A 20,285-nucleotide genomic window follows, 5' to 3' on the forward strand; every position below is an offset into this window, starting at 1 on the left:
ATACCTGCCAATTTGATTTGTGTAGCTTTATAGTAAATCTTGAAAACCAGTAATGTAATTCCTCCAAATTCGCTTTTTTTTTCCTCCAGACTTGTTAAGGTGATTCTAATTTCTTCACAGTCTATAAAAATTTAAAATATGTTAATTTCTATTAAAAAAAAATCCATTGTGATTGCATTAGATCAATTTACATAGAAAGACTATCTTAACTATATTGATTTGTCTAATCCATGAACACAGTACATCTCCCAATTTACTTAGGTCTATTTTGATTTCAAAATAAAGCTTTTATCATCCTGATATTGCACCTATTTTATTAGACTTATAACCAAGTTTTATGTATTTTTGGTATATTTCAATTACTCTTATAAATAGTGCTATTTTAAAATTTAATTTCAAATTATCCATTGCCCATCTATAGAGACTCAAGTAGTTTTTGTTTACTGACCTAGTATTCTGCAACTTTGCTAAACTTACTTATTAGTTCTAATAGCACTCTTTATATTTTTTTGAGATTTAATGCATAGAAAACAATGTCATCAGCAAATATTTTATTCTACTCTTCCCAACATATATGCGTCTTTGTTTTTTTTCCTTGCCTTTTTGCACTGGCTAGGACTTGAAGTACAATGGCGAATAGGAGTAGGAAGAGATAATATCCCTACTTTGATTTCCATATTAGACGGAAAATATTTAGTCTTTCACCCTTAAATATGATGATAGCTGTAGGTTTTTATAAACGGCTTTTATCAGTTTGAAACAGTTATCTTCTCTTCCTAATCTGCTGAGAGTTTTTATCAGGTGCAGATATTAAATTTTGTGAAATACTTGCTGCATCCACTGAGATGATCTTTTTTTTTTTAAGTTTGTTAATTTACTAAATTACACTGATTGATTTATAAATAGTAAACCAGCCTTGCATTCTTGGAATAAAACCATTGGTCATAATGTATTACCCTTTTTATATATTGTTGGAATTGGTTTGATAAAATTCTAGTAAGAGTTTTTATCTTTATGTTCATGAGAGGCATTAGGCAATTATTTTCTGCCTTTTTTTGAACTGTCCCTGACTATTTTTCATCAGGATAAGCTTACAATATAGAGTGAGTTGGAAAAGTTAGTGTAAATATTATTTCTTTCTTAAGTGTTTGGTGAAATTCACCAGTATAGTCATCTGGGCCTGGAATTTTCTTTATTAGCTACAGGAATATTTTGGTTACCAATTTCTTCTTGACTGAGCTTTGGTTGTTTGTCTCTTTCAAAGGATTTGCCTATTTCTAGTAAATTTTGGAAATTATTGGCTTAAAGTGTTCATCATATTCCTTCATTATCCTTCTAATGTCTGTAAGAACTGTCATGATGTCCTTCATTTCTGATCTTGGTAATTTGTTGTATATTCTTTTCTTTGATCATTCTCATTAGACTTTATCCATTTTATTAATATCCTCCTTCTATTGCTTTTTATTCATCCATGCACTTTTGTATGCATTCATCAAGCATTTATTGAACACTTCCTATGTGTCAGGCATTTTGTTAGATGCTTTGATACAACACAAATAAGACTTAATATCTGCTAGGTATTAAAGATTCAGTAAGGGAAAAGACAAGTGTACAGAAGATTAAGCTGTTCTCTAAGTGCTGTATCTTTTGTGTTCAGTTTAAGCAAGAGTTTATATTTTCACAGAATGGGATTTAGATGAAATCTGTTATTAAACTGCCCCTGAGAATAAAGAGGGAAAAAAGAAAAAGGAACAAGCGTTATGAGCATCAGTTGGAAAGCTTTTCCTAACAAGAAGTAGAAGTCACTGAACTCTTGGCATTGCTGCAGCCTTAAATGCCAGTATCCCCTCTATTTCCTATCACAAACATGAAGCCTTTATATAGTTAGTAAAGGCAATGCCAAATTCATGGGGTCCCTTTGCTCACAGATAAAACCTGAGAAGTGCAATAAATTTTTATATGCTCCCTTCTCTGCATTTATTAAATTATTGGTTTCAAGACTAAATATAAAGCCATCTATGCTCTACTATACAAATAATTCACTTACTTAAAATCTCAAGTCAACATATCATAATTCAAGTCACAAACTTGGACAGTGAAATGATTTTGATATTACTGAATAACTTTATTAATCAAAACTTTATAGTAATCCAAAATTCAACCTAAAGTCTTAATATAAAATCCATATTTATAAGTACCTTGATTTTTTAAAATTTGCATAAATCATATAATAAGCATTCACTATTACCTGTCTACTTTATGCAAATACACATGATTTAAATAACCAAACTCTCTTAGCTAACCAATCAAGAGGTATACCACTGAAAAGAAAAAATTCTATTTCACTTCCTATTAATTTGTCTTTCTCTAGCTCAAACACTTGTGTGTGCTATGGTAGTCCTTGTGTGAGCCTCATAAATCTTCAATCTTTATGCTGATTGGCATGACTAAAGAGACTATTCCACTACTAGGTTATTAGATCAGTTTCTGTTTACAATCTAAGTAAACTGGCATTATGACTTCAAATTCCAATATGTTAGCTGTCTTGATTCCATTTTCTCTGTCTGTGGAAAATCCTATTTTGAATCTTTCCTTTCATATATGTCACTCTTGACTGCACTGTCCTCTGAACTTCTCCCCATCTATTCTCAAGAAGATATTATTCGACTCCTCTGCCCCTTTCACCTCCTATTCAGTCTTACCCCTTTATTTTTAACTTCCAGAAATAGCTCTCTTTCCACTGAACTATTTCCAGGGTATTTCTTGGACAGTTTCCACATATTTTATTCAAAATAATAATGAGAGGAACCAAAATAACAATAATGAAGAAGAGGGGGAAAAGAAATAAGTCAAATTATAATTTGAATACGTAATATGTACCAGTTGCTTACTTATCAATTCTAATTTTCACTACACGCCGAAGTAGACATTTGTCTCCATTTAAAATAAAGATACTGAGGTTCAGAAGATAAAGTAATTTTTACAAGATTACCTAATGCACATTCAGGATTGAAAGCCAGGTCTAATCTAATAATAGCTGCCACTTATTGATCACTTCCTATGTATCAGGCCAAACACATGCCTTATCTCATTGAATACTAACAAGAAACTCTAAGGAAGGTACTATAGTAATCATATAATCAGTACCATATTGAAGCATCAGGAAATGGAGACCTCTATGAACTAAGTAATTTGCTCAAGCTAACATATTCAGTGAGTAGGGATGCTGTTATTCAAATACAGCAGTCTGGCCCTGAAGCTTGGGGCCTTAATCACCCCTCAGTACTACATATCTTTGCTTTATTAATCTATGCTATGTTACCTACAAAAAAATTGTTGATTTATTTTTTAATTCTTTTCCTAATTAGCAAGATTAAAGCAAAATATATTACTCAGTCTCAAAAACTAAATTGTATCCAATATAAATATATATTCCAAATATAATATAGGGAGAGAGAGGGGAAAAGAAAAAAGGAGGAAAAATTTAAGTTTGATTATTTTTATAGTGTTTATTAAAAATAAAAAAAAATGTAAATTTGATTCCTCTGTAACTTATCTATCTAATATCTAAATTTTCACCCAGGCCCGATTTACTGTTGACATCGTCTTCTGAGACTCTAAATCCACCCTCATATCCACTTAATTTTAAATACAAACTTTGAACATGTGCTATATATAACTTAGAAAACACTTTGTGATACTTTGAGATAAATTTGAACCAGAGACATCCTTTAACTGTGATGGAATTTTAACATATTTGCATTTGAATTTATTCTTATGTGAATATATTCACTTTTATAAAGTGAGTTTCTAAACTGACTAAAATAAATGTGATTCAATCAGTCACAATTCCATTAAAGTTGCTGTTATTTTCATTCACTAAAACATATTTTTCATTCCATATTCCGTTTCCAAACGCAGAGGATATAGCTTATTTTTCATACAAATAGTAAAAGACAAGATTGAAAATCAGCTCAGTATATTTTAAATGGCGGGCAAGTTAGAACAACAGTCTTTACTCAAGCTGACCAAGGTCAACATCTCAAAACACAGTCTCTCCTTGAAGAATATTCTTCCAGGTAATCCTCTTCAAAAACACGACTAAAATCAAGGATGTCTGCATATTGTCATTTTGCTCTGGGCTAATGCCAAGACATACAAATAATCAGCATGCTCAACCACAAAACACAGGAAATCTATTGTCATTCTTGCTTGAAGGGCCATTGAGAGTAGTATCACTTTTCTAACAGAAGTTCATTTTTATTTCATGTGTGTGTGTGTTTTGCAGTTTCTTTTCATAATATTAGCCTAAAGAAAATAATATATTGTAATTCATATTGCATTCACACACACACAAACCACACAGAATTAAAAAAGATGGCTGGCCAGGAGCATAGGACAGAAGAACGTTATCATTGTCCTTTGAAGTAGTTTTTCAGTATAGTTTTAGGTCTCTAAAAATAATTACCAACTGATATCTGGATTTCAGTGCATCAGAATGACTGCAATATTACTTAAGAGCCTTGAGGAGTTATAAAATACAAAACAGAGCAGTTATAACCGCACCTTTACATTTCCATTTCTATAAAATCTACAAATCTATTTTAGCATGTATAGGAAGCGAATGGCTTCAAGAATCCTGTGAGATTGAACACTTTAAAAATGAGAATGACCACCAACTACTGAACTAATCATTTATTTGTTTAATTCATAATTATTTATTATCTCCTTACCTGAACTGGCTGATTGCTTCTAGCCATAAGTTTTCCAGATCAGTTGTTTTGTCTCCCATTATACTAAGCTTGACTTCAATGTATGACATTTAACGCCCTTCCATTGAGCTTGTTTGATGCTAACTGAAGAACCTCAGTTTACAAGGGACAATTACAGAACAACTATTTGGGTGTGTTCTAGAACCACAATATACATCAGACTTCATATCACAGTTTTGAGGTTCTATATGTGGCTGGAATAAATACAGTGGAAAGTGCTACATAGGGTTTGTATTGCCCATGCAAATTTAGAAGTAATAGTACCATTAGCTGGGTGGTTCACAGGTAAAGGAATCATAGATTTACCTGAACACTGGACATTGATATTCTTAGGAGTAGTATGTTTTATTACTATGCAACTACAGACGTTTGAAATTTAAAAAATGTATATACCACACAAAACAGTTGCTTTTGAGCCGATTCTGACTCATGGTGACTCCATGTGTGTCAGAGTAGAACTGTGCTTCATAAGGTTTTCAAGGGCTGATTTTTTTGGAAGCAGATTGCCAGGCCTTTCTTCAGAGGTATCTGTCTTAGTCATCTAGTGCTGCTATAACAGAAATACCACAAGTGGATGGTTTTAACAAAGAGGAGTTTATTTCCTCACAGTCAAAGTAGGCTAGAAGTCCAAACTCAGGGCATCGACTCCAGGGGAAGGCTTTTTCTCTCTATTGGCCTTCTCATCAGTGTTCCCTCGGACTAGGAGCTTCTCAGCGCAGGGACCCCGGTCCAAAGGACGCGCTCTGCTCCCGGCACTGCTTTCTTGATGGTATGAGGTCCCCTGTCTCACTGCTCACTTCTGTCTTTTATATCTCAACACATTGCCTCAGGATACAATCCAACCTTGTAGACTGACTCCTGCCTCACTAACACAACTGCAGCCAATCCTCCCTCATTAACATCACAGAGGCAGGATTTACAACGTATAGGAAAACCACACAATACCAGGAATCATGGCCTGGCCAAATTGATACACGCATTTTTTGGGGGACATAATTCAATCCATGACAGTATCTCTGGGTGGACTTGAACCTTTTGGTTAGCAGCCGAGCATGTTAACCTTTTGTTTAACCCAGGGACTCCATATATATATAGGAGTCCTGGTGGCGCAGTGGTTAAGACCTCAGGCTGCTAACCAAAAGGCTGGCAGTTCAAATCCACCAGCCGCTCCTTGGAAAGCCAATAGGGCAGTTCTACTATGTCCTGTAGGGTTGCTATGAGTCAGAATCGACTTGACAGCAACAGGGTACATATATATATATATATATATATATATATATATATGTATATGTATTCTAAAATCAAGCAACCCCAGAGCATATCTGGAGGTTTAAAGGTTTTGGAAATGTGAAAGATGACAGAAAACCTGGTCAAGTATACTGAGCTTGGAAGTGACCATGGCATAAAGTTGGAAAATAAATGATAAATGCTAACAAAATGTATCTGAATTAAGAACTTAGACAACCGGGTCTACACTTACATGTGAACTAGCCAAACAGACTGTGGAATAAAAAAAGAAGAAACAGAAGCTCCTCATCTTTGAGGTTTTGAATTACAAATACAGCTAGAAGCCACAGGGAATATCGCTGAGCTAAAGAAATTCTCAGGGCCTGGTGGCCTACAGAAACAGAAGCTACCTTGAGGCATCTCAATGGAGCAGCCTGCAGCCATGACCTAAAGGCTTTATCTACACAGTTTAACAGATTCCCACCGAGTGACTGGGCCATTATGTCTTGTGTTTGCTTGAAAGTAACATGGAATCTATACTTTCACATTTCAGATTCCATTTTTATAAACAATGGTGATTTTCCAGGCATTTAACTCAATGTTTGCCCCACCACTGAGGTTTGATGTCATGGATTTTAGTCACAACTAAGAATCACTAAAACTTAATGTCTTATAAGATTTCTATGATGAAACAGAATCAACTACTGGGGGAAAATTAATTGTCAAATACAGTAAAATACTTTCCTCAGTGTAAATAACTAAAGAAGCAGCTTTATTTTATATAATTTCCAATTCTTATATATGTGGAAGTGTAGCTAGTAAAATTAATTGCCAAATATCAAAACATTAAAGTCTTAAAAGTTCCTTTTTTTTTCAAATTAGTAATAAACAATGGTCAAATTTAGTGTCAAAATAATAAAGACCTAGGATAATTAATAAACATCTCCAAACAGAAGACAAATTGGGATATTTATTACAGGGACATGATTTTCTGTAGGTTCGAAACATTTATAGAAATACTCTGTCTTAAATAAAATTAAAATATATGCCAAACAATTGACTTATCTGAATATAATATCATGCTTATATAATTGCAGAAATCTGAAACTTTTAAAGAAATCCATTCTGTAAGTATTAAAGAACATTTAAAACTATGTATGCATATAAAAACATAGCTGAGGTTTTAATTCTAATTATTTTGTTCAAAACATTTAGTAGTTAAGCCCCTTATAAAGGGAAAAAGAACACTTACAGCGTGAGGAAAAAAAGTATGTTTGAAGCTCGCATCTGTCTCTCACGTCATATGGGTCTGCATATTAAGAGAACAAAGCAGTTGATCTTTTTTGATGTCAATGTTGCTTTTCTGTTGTTTACTTGAAAACATCATTTTCCTAGGAATTCTGGAAAGAAGCTTTGGTGTCTAATTCTTTAATAGTTTTATTAACTCAGTCATCAGGTGCAATTCATCAACTGCACAACCTTTGTGTTCTATTTTTGCTAAATGCTTCTTCTCTGGAATTTAAATTATGAAGAAAAAGTGGCTGACTAATCTGAATTTCTCAATTTATTCTTGTTCAATGAAAAGCTATTCATCAGCATAAACTCTGCTGCGAGTTCAAATCAAATTTAAGCCACCTGGGAGTAAACAAAATTGCTGTTCTTCCCTAGCAATTGGAGGAAGATAAAAATAACACATATTCAAGAAGCTCAGGATACTAATGTTTAGCTGAAATAAAATAGAGATGGCAAGGCATCAGACATACCCAATAGATCAAAAGCTCTGTCTACACACTGCCCTTTTCTGAAATAGTTTTTTAGTAGTTTTATTTCCAACATATAAAGCTGATTTCTTTTATGTCTTTCAGTGAAAAAAAGTACCAGTTATGCTCAATTCTCCAAAAGATGCTTAAAATGTACAAGAATCTTATTCTAGCTCCTTTCTTTTAAACTATTTGAAGGATAAATGGAATTAATCATTGAAACAAATTATTCACTTTCAGAATTTTCTTCAAATATTCAAATCTAAGAGTCCTAAAATCTAAAACATAGCATTTTCCTGCTATAAGGGGCCCCTGGTGGTGCAGTGGTTAAGAGCTCAGCTGCTAACCAAAAGGTCAGCAGTTTGAATCCACCAGCTGCTCCTTGGAAATCCTATGGGGCAATACTACCCTGTCCTATAGGGTTGCTATGAGTTGGAATTGACTCGATGGCAACTTTTTTTTTTTCAGTCTTATAAAATTAAACATTTTTTTTGTATTACAAACATAGGAATTACAATTGCCTCCAGAGAAAAATAGAGGCTCATGTGAATTTGAGGGAAGATCTCAAAAACAGCCCTTCTCTAGAGACTCTTCTATGTCAATTTTGGAACTAAACCTCACCTATTTTTGAGCACACATAGCAATATAAGGTTATACATGGTGCTGGAGATAAACAATAAATAAACCAGCAATTGAAAACAAAGGAATGCATCGGAATGGCAAAGTGCACATTCCCTATCACTAAATCTTCTGGAGGGCTCAAGGATATTTGAATTTAGTCTATTAAAATCCACATACTTGTTTCATCACATGTGGTCCTCAGCTGGAGACCTGGTGGTGCAGTGGTTAAGAGCTCAGCTGCTAACCAAAAGGTCAGCAGTTTGAATCTCCCAGTCGCTCGCTGGAAACCCTATTGGGCAGTTTTACTCTGTCTTATAGGGTAAGAATCAACTCAATGGCAATGGGTTTGGTTTGGTTGTTTTTGGGTGGTCTGCAACTGTTAAACATCCTGAATCTACAAAAATTTCATTTACAGATGAACTAACAAATGGGTACATGAGCTATGGGTTAAGGTGCTACCTACCACACAATAGTAATGCATTGACTAAGTTATTGTTTGAAAAAAATATTTGAATATTTTATGGCACTTACATATTTTCTCACATAATGGGTGAAAATGTTAATTCAAAAGTATTGTTACTAGTAAACAGAAGTTGTTGTTGCTGGGTGCCCTCAAGTCGATTCTGACTCATAGAGACCCAGGTGACAAAGTAGAACTGCCCCTTAGGGCTTTCTTGACTGTAATCTTTAGGGAAGCAGGTCAACAGGTCTTTCTTCCACGGAGCCACTGGATGGGTTTCAACTGCCAGCTTTTCAGTTAGCAGCCAAACGCTTAACTATTGCACCAGCAGGGCTCCTTAGCCTTAGTGAAGAGAAGAAATCATTAAAAAAAAAAAAAAAAGACTTGAAACAATGATGGATTCTGGATACGCTGAAAGCAGCAAATCTTTAACCTCACCTGGACATAGACTGTGCAGGAGATTGTGCTCATTTATGAAGAAAAAGAACAGCATTCCAGGACATAAAAAAATGTTAGATATATATTGTTAGAGACTTTTGTCTGACCAAAAAAAAACGATTGCCGTCAGTTGATTCCAACTCAGAGCAACCCTATAGGACTGAGTAGAACTGCACCAGAAAGTTTCCAAGCAGTGGCTGGTGGATTTGAACTGCTGACCTTTTGGTTAGCAGCCGAGTGCTTAAACACTGTGCCACCAGGTCTCTTTACTTTTCTCTACAAGGAAGTAATTAAGGCTTTTATGACCTGTTAATCTTTTAAGGCATGAACTGTACAGTTCCTTTCATGAACTGTAATTCTTCTATCCAAACTTTTAAGGAAGTACGTACACAAGTTTAAGGGATGTCTTATAATTAGAAGTTGATGTATTGGGTCTAAAACAGTTTATGAATTTTACTATTCCGTTCTTATCCTCAGTCTGCCTCCAAAGCCTCTGAGACTATTATGTTCACTTCAGGGAAAGTAAGATAAAGTCCAAACTTACTTTCTCCCCATATAGCTCTAAGGATTGCTGCTGTATAAGAGATGGAGGAGACCAAAAGACACATGCAGTGAGCTACAGCTCCATGAGAAGCCTGCACAAGGTACGTTGTGAGTGCAGCATCGATCTGATCACTACGAGCTAGGCTCAAGGCACCCAAGGGGTGATTAACCCCAGAAATGAGAGTGGGAGCCAAAGGGGAAAATTCTATCACTGTTCTTAAAACTATATTTAAAAAAATCTGTAGAACACTTTCAGAATCTGAGAAATATTTGCTAAAATATTGTTACTAAATATATTAAAATAAGCATTGTATTCTTCATAATAAATTAAAAATCTTATATCACAATCTAGGAAAATTCATATTTTACAATGATATTTTAATCAAATCATTTCATTTACATTGAGATATTTAGTAAATGGTGATGTTTAAAAAATCTTTTATAACTCCTTTGTTGTTTTTGAAAATACAATATTCATTAAAATAGGTAGGGCTGTTTAAAATGTCTGTGTAATGATCTGCACTATTATCTACTGCTGAAATGATGTTTTCACAGCTGCTGTAAGCCTGGAGTCAGCCAAGTCCTTTATGATACCTGGCCTCTGCATGGGCTCTTATTCCTCACATTTGCCTTTTAAAATCTCTATAGAGATCTAACAGAAAAATCACAAGAACAGCATCTTTTGTACTTCTCTTTCTCTAGAAATACCAAAGCAGCAGTGTATCTTCCCATATTTAAAAGAGAAAGAAAGAAAAATGTTTAATCTTTCATTTTCCAATATGAAGTTTTAAGCTGAAAGGGTACTTATTAAAAGAAAATAGATCTGTCACTCACTAATTCAATGACTAACTACATAAGTTTAAAACTTACTTTTTCTATGAGTATCAGATAAAAGTAAACCAAACTGAAATTTTCAGCTCTATTTCAGAAAAAGGGGAATAATATACATCCCACTGGCCAAGCAACTAAATCTAAAAAAAGTTCACATCACCTAGACTTAAGAAAAGGTAGATGTGAAAGCAGGTGAGGTAAAAAACAAAAACCTGTTGCTGTCAAGTCAATTCCAACTCATAGCAACCCTAAAAGACAGAGTAGAACTGCCCCATAGAGTTTCCAAGGAGCCCCTGGTGGATTTGAACTGCCGACCTTTTGATCAGCAGCCGTAGCTCTTAACCACGACACCACCAGCTGGGGAAACCACAGTTTAATCCTTAGCTTATTTTCCTCTAAGATTTGCTATGTCTAGCAGACTGGGAAGCCAATCAACCTATCAGGGATTTATTGCAGAAGAAAAATGGTGATTCTTAGAAATAATGCATCCTTAAAATATAGCGTGGTTCAAATATATGAACGGTTAGCTTCAGAATGGAAGACAATTCTGAATACAGCAAGGTTACTAGTAGTTGACTTTACCCCTGGTCTGATTTCCCTCCTCTTATCCCCACCCTCAACGATTCATTAATTAGTCTGAGTCCTAATACAGAAAACTTATGAATAAAAATGAATGAGCAGGGATATTTCTCTTAATGGCAGAGGAATGAGATGGTTGTTTCAACTCTTCTGCAAATATCAATTATAAAGTGAATGAAAAAATTAAAAATAACCCAACTATTTAAAGATACTAGAAAATTCCCCCAAACAAACAGAATTCAGAGGAAATTACAATCTTAAAAATATGCATCTGCAAGGGTGCATTTGAAAATTTGTGGCTTTCCGGTCTGAAAGCACTTTCCAACAACCAAGGTGATAGCTGTGGAAAATTCCAGAACAAAACTCCACTGCCTTCACAGTAAAAGGTGCCAGAGCTTGGAGTTCAGGACTGGAAATCTCCACAACATATTTTCCATAGTGCCCAGTTTTCAACCAAAAGCTGACACGCAAACAAAAAAGTGTGACCCATACTCGGAATATTCAACAGAAACTGATTCTGAGTGAGGCCAGATATTGAATTTTGCAGACAAAGACTTCAAAGCAGCTATTATAAGCACATTCAAATAAGTAAAGAAAACTATGTTCAAAGGATTAAAGGGAAATATGTTTTCAATATAACATTCTTCTATGACAAAATGCAAGAGAGACATTCTTCAAATTTGGCATGAAACACAGAACCCAAGGAGGGGCTTTGATTTATCAAGAATCGCAAGGAACAATGGGGAAATTTTGAAGCATCAAATGTGCCAGTGCATTCATCATATGCAAGCAGCAGTGGACACAGCCCCTGGGGGCACTCACAGTGATGATGCCCAGAGCCTGATCCTCAGCTGCTATTGGAAGCATCACTGAAAAACACAGACAGAGTGTCATGGACTGAATTGTGTTCCCCCAAAATATGTGTCAGCTTGGCTAGATCATGATTCCCAGCACTGTATGATGGTCTACCATGTTGTCAGGTGATGTGATCTCCCTATGTGTTATAAATCCTATCACTATGATGTTAATGAGACGGATTAGTAGCAGTTATATTGATGAGATCTACAAGATTAGATAGTGTCTTAAGCCAATCTCTTTTGAGATATAAAAGAGAGAAGCAAGCAGAGAGACAGGGGGACCTCATACCACCAAGAAAGCAGCGCCGGGAGCAGAGCGCATCCTTTGGACCCAGGGTTCCTGCAAGGAGAAGCTCCTAGTCCAGGGGAAGATTGATGAGAAGGACCTTCCTCCAGAGCCAACAGAAAGAAAAAGGCTTCCTCCAGAGCTGACACCCTGAATTTGGACTTCTAGGCTACTAGACTGTGAAAGAGAACAAATTTCTGTTTGTTAAAGCCATCCACTTGTGGTACTTCTGTTACAGCAGCACTAGATAACTAAGACACAGAGCCATCTTTGGCAGGGATGTCTTTCTTCTCAAAGTGACTGGTAGTGGTGAGGTACCTTCAAATGGGCATATTTTAATGTGAAAGCTATTCAGATAGTTCAGAGGACTCCCATCTAAAACTAAAATATTCTTTCAGAGAAGAAACAGAATTATGTTTTGTGAATCACAGAAATCTTGTTTTGTTTTGTTTTCTTAATAAGATAGCTAGAGTCACACATTCTATTGTTTCAAATATGAACACTACCATTGCTAACCCCATGTTATCTTCTAGTTTCCTTTCTGCATTTCATTTTCATTATCAATAGTCTATCAGTACCTAACAACAACAACACCTAACAATGCTCCATCTGCAATTCTTTGTCTGAGTCACTAAATCTTGTCTTGATGGGACTTAACATTCTAGATCTAGTCAAATTTGTTGGGACTGGTTAGTCTATTCATAGCTGACTGTTTCCTCTAGCCTCCTTTTATGATGAATTGAACTGAGGGAATAAGAGCAGAAACTGGTCATGGCAGATGTTGGGGATTTGTCCAATAATATAACAAACAACAACAATAATAATAAATAATATAACTATATGTAATCTGTCATATATAATAACATAGAGATACAATTGCACACTGTTTCCTTATGGTAACACCAATCATTGGCCTGCTAGTGAAACCTGAGCCAAGCAGCATTAATGCTGAGTTCTGGAATGTATGTGAGAACTATTAAAATTGACATAGAATCAAAGGCAAGGACTAGCTGAATCTTAGGGAGGGGATGCTGTTGTATATTTATAAATTACAGCGTTGATTTAAAGGAAATGAATAGGGGAAGGGTCAAGTTTCTACCATCATGTAAATATTATTGCTGTTATTATTGCTGTAAAGCTGGCCCTCACTCATGGTGACCCCATGTGTTAGGGTAGAACTGCTCCATCGGCTTTTCTTGGCGTTAATCTTTACAGAAGCAGTTCGCTAGGCCTTTCTTCTTGAAGCCACTGGGTGGGTTCGAACTGTTAGGGTTAGCAGCCTATCACAAACTGCAGTTTCTTCTTTTCCTTGTAAGTGTAAAGCCATTGGTTAGTATTTATTACCTTACAAATCATTCACATCACAGAGTAGAGTTATGGCTATTGTTCTGTCTTTATTTGGAAATTGATATTAGAGTATGATTCTAGATATATATTTGCATATTAACATTTCATTATGATTAGATACATTTGTGTTGAGGGGATTTAGTATGAAGTGTAGAAGTTTACTCTTTAGCACATTTTTTGTTTGTTTGTTTTTTTACCTTGTTAGTATAAGACTTTCAGTTCCTTAGAAAAGATTTAAAAATATAAAATATTACAAATAACTACATTTTATAAAACACTTGTAAAATAAGAAAGAATATTTGTACTACTGTAAATATCAAGTAACTGAGTTAAGGAAAATTTAATTGACTTGCCTATGGTCACTCATTGCTAGAAAGTTGTAGGGTCAGGACTCCCACATTGATTAGCACACAGATTATTGCATACTCATGATTTCATGCAAACTAAAATCTTTCTTATTCTGGAATGATAATCTCCCCAATGTGTCACACGTACTAAATTAATAAATGTCATTTGTGTAGGAATGCTCTTCTTCCTCTTAACTTTCCCAAATAACAATCAGCTTTAAAATTTTTCCAGGATAATTTATTTTTCCCACTCAAAAAATTATTTCAATACGTCACAGGAGAATAACTCACACTGAGCATAAGCAGAAAACCACAAAGACTGGTAGCGATGCATGTGGTTATGCCGGGCAGCTGTCTAGCCTCAATTTTTGTCAAATGGCTAGCTTGTGCCAAACACGCTCACAGCATACTAAATTGAAAGCTGAGTCTCAGGACTACTACAAATAATAACATGCCCTGAGCCTTGTGGTCTCACATGAACAGTTAAACTGTGAATGTTAAATCTAAGATTGCAAACGTTTGACTTGGTACTGTAATAATGTTGATAGTACTTACTGTACTCAATTTGGAGGAAGATTCTTTCCTGCCACTAGCAAAAATAACTGCCGCCATATGTGTATGCATACAAAATTAAGTTCTCTATTTAAAACTATATGCCTTAGCAGTAATTTTATTTTGCTTGGTATCATTTACTAAATTAAGACAATTTTTCTAATGTGGCGGAGGTGGGGGAAATAAATTTCAGTCAGAGAAAGATTTTGAATCTTTAGCTATCATATATCAACCAAAGATTTTCTTTTTTCTCCCAGCTTTGGGAAGTTTTGGAATCTCAAGAATCAGGTGGATTATTTTACAATTTTTAATTATACTTATTTCCAAAAATAATTAGAAACAATCACAGATGGATATATACGCAGAGATTGATGGTAATTTTTAACAAATGTGGACAGAAACATTATAAATGGTGCATAATTAATCACAAACCAGCAAAATAATCTGAAACTGAACCTTACATCTACTTGTAAACTTTAATCTTAAACTACTATTCTCTTTCTTTGCTTCAGGAATTAAACAGTCCAATAGCTTTTCTAAAATATAAGAGGGTTATTGCTGTTGTTAGGTGATGTTGAGTTGGTTCCGATTCATAGCAACCCCACGTGCAACAGAACGAAATGCTGCCTGGTCCTGTGCCATCCTCACAACCATTGCTATGGTTGAACCCATTGTTACAGCCACTGTGTCATCCATCTCCTTGAGGGCCTTCCTCTTTTTCACTAACCGTCTACTCTACCAAGCATGATGTCCTTAACCAGAGACTGGTCCCTCCTGATAACATGTCCAAAGTAAGTGAGATGAGGTCTCACTATCCTCCCTTCTTAGGAGCATTCTGGCTCTACTTCTTCAAGACAGATTTGGTTGTTTTTTTTTTTGGTAGACCATGGTATATACAATATTCTATGCCAACAACATAATTCAAAGGCGTCAGTTCTTCTTCAGTCTTCCTTATTCCTTGTCCAGCTTCTACATGCATATGAGGCAATTGAAAATACCATGGCTTGGGTCAGGAGAACCTTAGTCCTTAAAGTGACATCTTTGCTTTGTAACACTTTAAAGAAGTCATTTGCAGTAGATTTGCCCAATCAATACATTGTTTGAGTTCTTGACTGCTGCTTCTATGGGAGTTGACTGTAGATCCAAGCAAAATGAAATACTTGACAACTTCAATCTTTTCTCCGTTTATCACGATGTGGCTTATCGGTCCATTTGTGAGGATTTTTGCTGTCTCTATGTTGAGGTGCAATCCATACAGAAGGCAGTGGTCTTTGATCTTTATCAGTAAGTGCTCCAAGTCCTCTTCAGTTTTGGCAAGCAAGATTGTGTCATCTGCATATTGCAGGTTGTTAATGAGTCTTCCACCAGTCCTGGTGCCATGTTCTTGTTCATACAGTCCAGCTTCTCAGATTATTTGCTCAGCATACGGATTGAATAAGTATGGTGAAAGGCTACAACCCTGACACGCACCTTTCCTTATTTTAAAGCATACAGTGTGCCTTATTCTGTTCATGCAATTGCCTCTTGGCCTGTGTACAGGTTCTTCATGAGCACAATTAAGTATTCTGAAATTCCCATTCTTTGCAATGTTATCCATAATTTCTTCTGATGCACACAGTTGAATGCCTTTGCATAGTCAATAAAACACAGATAAACACCTTTCTTGTATTTTTAACTTTCTGACATCAACAGTGATATCCAACTGATATTAGCAATGATATTCCTCATTCCACATCCTTTTCTGAATTTGGCTTGAATTTCTGACAGTTCCCTATAGATGTACTGCTGCAATCGTCTTTTTAATTATCTTCAGCAAATGATATTGTTCAGTTAATGATATTGTTGATAATTTCCACATTCCCTTGCCTCACCTTTCTTTGGAATGGGCACACATACGCATCTCCTCCAATCAGTTGGCCAGGTAGCTGTCTTCCAAATTTATTGGCATAGACAAGTGAGCACCTCCAGTGCTGCATCCATTTGTTGAAACATCTCAACTGGTACTCCATCTATTTCTTGAGGCTTGTTTTTTGCCAATGCCTTCAGTGCAGCTTAGACTTCCTCCTTCAGTACCACTGGTTCTTGATCATATACTACCTCCTGAAATGGTTAAATGTCGACCAATTATTTTTGGTACAGTGACTGTGTATTCCTTACATCTTCTTTTGATGTTTTTTGCATCATTCGATTTTTTTTTTTTTTTTTGACCATAGAATCTTTCAATATTGCAAGTCGAGGCTTGTTTTTTTCCTTTTTTTTTTTCCCCCAGTTCTTTCAGCTTGAGAAATGCTGAGCAAGTTCTTTCCTTTTGGTTAGAGGGTTAGTAACAATAAGTAAAATTATTTAGATCAGTAAAATATGATTGCTTGAAATTATATGGAAAAGTATCTGCCTTAAGACTATTTATATTTAATATAATCAAATGTGCTCCTTAAAAGGACCAATTCAGAACAGCAGTGAAGATCCATCTCCTTTGTTAATTTAGCAATGAGGAATGATTCTTCTTCCTTTGCCAGTAATGCCTTGATTCTTCTCCGTCAAGCTAAGCTAGCTAATGGCTGCTTGATGGAAGGAGCTGCATCATTCCAGCAATTATCTAAAGTATTATCCCTGCCACACCACTACTACTTCTTAGCTGTGTGAACCTGATATGATCACCTCACCAAAACTTCAATCTCCCCTGTATAAAACTTGTATGCTACTATTATTGGAAGGGTAATGTGAGATTTATGGGAGAAAATGTGCCAGTCTGCTTCCACAAAGATTTACAGCCTTGGAAACCATATGGGGCAATTCTACTGTGTCTTATAGGATGACTAGGAGTCGGAATGACTCAATGGCAATGGGTTTGGGTTTTGGAATGTGAGGTTTAGAAACTATGCCTTGAAAAATCATCTGGCTCACTCTTGGCATTCAGTGAATAGTAGCTCTTGATACTTGAGACATCCTCCTGTCAGAGAACAAAGCAATTATTTACCTAAACTAAAAAAAGAAAGAATTGTGCATAACCTAGCAATATTAAGTTGTAAAAAATTAGAATACCAAATCATTTTCTACAATATGTACCTGAACACAGGAAGGTATGATCTAAGATATTTTTGTTTCTTGTCTTTGAATGTGGTGGAAAAAACCTTAAGATCCCTAAATATCCAGGTCGTAAGTTCACTAAGAAACTACTACCATACAAATCCTACATGTTTAATTTAAATGTACTTTTTTTGATAACATTTCTAATTTTTTCTCAAAACTTTCCTTTAAAGCAATCCATTCAATTACTCAAATTATAGGGCAGAGTATGAGGCTGACTCGATATAAAGTGCTTGTCATAAATAATGTTATACTAAACACATTAACACAACTCCATCCACAACTAATCATAAAGCCAAGGAAAAAAAATCACAGCATAGATAATGTAAAACATAAAGACAGCTTATTTTTTAATAGCATTTTCAGGGTGTTTTTTTTTTAATGCTTTTGGCTCCAAAATAGAGTAACAATACACATAAAACTAAACTCAAATAGCTTGTTACTCTTCCACCTAGTCCCTCAAATGCAGCGTGCTGCAAACAATATCTGTTAGAAACATTTTCTTTTATTCGGTGAAAAATGGCCATAAAAGCGAAAAGATTTTCCTTTTAGGAACATGAATTGTTGTATTACTTTAAATCCTTCTTACTCAAGATGGGACAGTGGTTTGTATTAATCTTTGAATAATATACAGTATTTTAAACATCAATTATTCACATGAATAGTTATTTTATGTAAAAATTTCTTCAACTCAAAGTTAAAAGGCTTTTAATGAGTACCCCCTGACCAACAACCATTTTGGTCAAAGTTTAAATTACATTTTTTAAATGAAATAGTCTAGGCATTTGAAAAAAAGAAAAGCTTAGGCAATTTATCTTTCAAAAACCCAAAACAAACCTATCAGGTTACCCATAAAATTGCCCAGAACCAAGGGAAAAACAAAGGCAAAACTTTGGTCTATATATACAAATGAATTTTCAGACCTGTAAATGAACAAAAGAATGATCCTTGGAGGCAAATAAAGACCCCAAATTTCAAGGTACTGTGACAGTTACATAATAAAAATGATTAGAAAAGGTTACCTTAACAAAGGTTGTATGCAAGCACATAAATCATAGAAATAATTATCTTTGTGTGGTGACAGGGGCTTAGGAAGTGAACTACTTTAGGAAGAGCCTCCAGAGATCCTCAACCACACTGATGAGCCACAGCAACACCTATATAAAAGATGAGCTCCAGTTCCATACACCATGTAAGCGCTATAGTCCAAAGAAAAACTAATAAGCACTATTGATACGAAATAAATGTTTAATGTCTAATTTTTTATAATTCATTTTTCTTGTTGAGAATATACACAGCAAAACATATACCAATCAACAATTTCTATATGTACATTTCAGTGACACTGATGAAATTCTTCAAGTTGTACAACCATTCTCACTTTCTTTTTCCAAGTTGTTCCTCCTCTATTAACATAAACTCACTGTCCTCTGAGTTTCTTATCTTTCTGGTTGCTGGTATCAATTTGATCCCATATAGATCTTAAAAGAGCACAATGTTCAAGGCAGACATTCTTTACTAGTTTTAAAACCAAATAATGTCTATTTTTTAATCACAAAATTGCTTGTGGTCAGTTGTTTTCTTATTTATTCACTGAAGCACATTCTTGTAAAGATAAACAAGCAAGACAACCACAGGATGTTTACTGGATGGTAGCATTCTTCTGCAGTTTTTGTTATTGTCTGTTTTCTTATTTACTCTTTCATCCATTCACCACATTTACATTGACAAACACAAAATACACATATATAGAAAGAGAGACAGAGACAGAGAGACAAATGTGATAGCCACCATGCAAGGTGCTTGTGATTTAAGATAGAGCCCCTGCCTTCACAAAGCTTATACTACAAAGGAGGAAAGATAAAAATAAATGGAAAGGGAAAGTTACTTCAGATTGTAATAAATATTATAAAATGGCAATATAGTTGGGTTGACTATGGAATGCTTCCTGCATTTAAACTGAGACACAAAGGACGGGAAAAAATTACCAGGTGAGGTGAGTGAGGAGAGAATTGTTTCAGAGGGGTGGAAAAAAAAAAAACAACCATAAAACATGAGTGTTCAGAGAAAGTGACAAAATGGCCTAATAAATCTAAAGTGGCAAAAGTTAGAGAGTAAACATACATAGTGTGATGGTTAATTTTATGTGTCAACTTGGCTAGACTATGGTACCAACTATTTGGTAAAGCAGTAGTCTAGATCCTATTATGAAATAGTTACATGTGGTCACATCAGTTGTTGTCAAGTAAAGCAGATTACCCTCCGTAACGTGGGTGGGCCTCATTAAATCGTTGAAGGCCTTAAGAGCAAACAAAAGTTATTCCTAGGGTATATTCTGCCTCCAAACTATAAAGAGACATTTTGCCAGAACTCCCTGACTGTTCACTCTTCCCATTACCTGACCTATAGATTTTGATACACAAGACTGCAGAATTAGATATACAAGAAAAACTTCCAAGATGGCGCTCTAGGCAGAAACACCACGCCGTCCCTCCACAACAAAGATCCGAAAAACTAAGCCAAACAGAGAATCAACAATCCTGAAACCCTAGAACATCAAATGAAGAGATAAAGAACT

Source organism: Trichechus manatus, unplaced genomic scaffold (genome assembly GCF_000243295.1).
Source record: "Trichechus manatus latirostris isolate Lorelei unplaced genomic scaffold, TriManLat1.0 scaffold00025, whole genome shotgun sequence".
Classification (NCBI taxonomy): Eukaryota; Metazoa; Chordata; class Mammalia; order Sirenia; family Trichechidae; genus Trichechus; species Trichechus manatus.